Source organism: Ascaphus truei, chromosome 9, assembly GCF_040206685.1.
Source record: "Ascaphus truei isolate aAscTru1 chromosome 9, aAscTru1.hap1, whole genome shotgun sequence".
Lineage (NCBI taxonomy): Eukaryota > Metazoa > Chordata > Amphibia > Anura > Ascaphidae > Ascaphus > Ascaphus truei.
Genome location: NC_134491.1, coordinates 2614867 through 2617057, shown reverse-complemented (window position 1 = coordinate 2617057; position 2191 = coordinate 2614867).

The following is a 2191-nucleotide window of genomic DNA, read 5'->3' as shown; positions in this document are numbered from 1 at the left end:
TGTGTGTGTGTGTGTGTGTGTGTGTGTGTGTGTGTGTGTGTGTGTGTGTGTGTGTGTGTGTGTGTGTACTACAAGTACTGCTAGGTGTATATACATAAGCAGTACAAGCTTACTGAAAAAAAAAATTGCAAGTGTATGATATGCAATATATATTGCTATTTTTTTGCTTATGGATAATGTATGTAAACAGAACAGTACTTATAGTACTTACTACAGTATATATATATATATATATATATATATATATATATATATATATGTATATATATATATACTGTATAATTTATCCACATATGTATACATGATGCCGTAATGTACCATTCGTATCGCTCTAATAATGATATGATATATATTTAGTATATCCTCTCCCAAAGTGGTTACATCTTAAATATACTGTATAGCATATATATTACCTTTCAACACAATTGTGTGTCTGTGACTGGGATATGCCGGGAGCTGTACCCACCAACCTTATGTTTAATTTGATCTAATTGCACCCCCATACATACCCCATACATATTGGGCAGGATTCCTCAAGTCTCTTGTTATGTTACAAACTAAAACGTGTTCCTCACACAGATTGTTCCCTATCTCTGAGTTTCCGGCCACCTTGGGACCCGCCAAACTATTACTGTGACCAGCACTTTCTGACCCAACAGGGTTTAGTGAGTAAAATAGGTTTGCTGCACTTCTAATTGGTTAATAATTAACAAACCCTACACCTGAGCTCGGAAACGTGAAGAATTGATATGAGGTTTCAGATATCTTGCTGAATCGCCTTTAATCAGCTTATAATAAGAGAATTTGGATGCCTGGGACATTCATTTTAAAATCCCCTTTATCTCCTTATTTGTAGTTATTACCTTTATGGGTTTAAACTCGCACTGACATACTATCTACAGTATCTTCTGGAAGTGGATTTGTATATATACACAAGTGACACTAAATACCCCATACGTCGGGCCCCTCATTGAGAGTGATCAAATACTAACCATGATTATATTAAATGCCATTGAACAAATATTAACAATAAGATGTTTTTTTCCCAAAGTCCTGATCAACAATAAAAGCGCCCCAGTGATGGGCCTGTCCCGCACTGTCTGACCCCACCCCTTGCTGCTGCACGCATGGTGTAGGCAGGGAGCACACAGGGGGCACACAGGGGGCACGCAGGGTGCCTGGGTATCTGCTTGTGGAAGTGGGTTAAGGAAAGGTGAAGGTGAAGGACAATGAGAGGTTTCAGGGCTGGCTGGGGCTGACTTTGTCAGACTTGCCCTAGAGGGCGGAGCCCCTAAACATACCTCAAGCAGGAACCTTCCCTCAATAACACCGCATCCTTCAAACAGATGGGACCTTCCAGCAGGAAAACTGCTACAAGCTTCGCTGCAGGTAAGATGGGGGCAGACTTGGGTTTTATTTGGGGCACTTTGGGGTGCAAATGAAATGTGTTATGGTGAGAATCTCACCTTGGCTCTTACTTAGTAAGTTTATGTGGGTACAGTTCACTGTTATTCAATCAATATACACACCCTCACATGTAGTAAAGTTGCAGTTAACATTATTTTCATATTGTATATTATTATGTAGTAATATATTAGTGTTGTTGCATATTGCTGAACGGTCACATACTGTACACTGTCGCCAGTAAGTGTCTGGGTTTGTGGGAAGATGCATTGAACTTGTAACAGTCTCACTGATTTATTTCCGTGACTCTCTTTTCAAGACTTTTTTATTCCCGTGAAACAACTTTGGAGAACACACCCTGGAAGGAGCTGCACTCACCCCTTAAACCAGTAAGTTAATAGCTGTTTAAAACCCATGAACAAAATGCGGAACCTGTTCAATTAATGTGACCAGTATCTTATTAAATGCAAATCCTTCGCCCAAAATACCTCAGTGAGAAATAACAATAGTGTAATGTGCTACATTGTGTCTATGCGACTTTCTCCCAAAATAAATGCCAGGCTTCCACAGGCATTAAATTATATGGGACCTGTTTTGTGTCTTCTACACAAGGCAGGTCAATGCAATTGGACATTCGTACACTATAATTTAACACCCTGCATTGTTATCTCATTCCTGGCTGTCTTTGAGGGAGAGATATATCTGTGGCCTTTTTGAAATTGGATGCAAGGAAGTGAGAAACTCTTTGTAAGAACTGAGAGATAAAAGAGGATCGCACTGTGTAAAG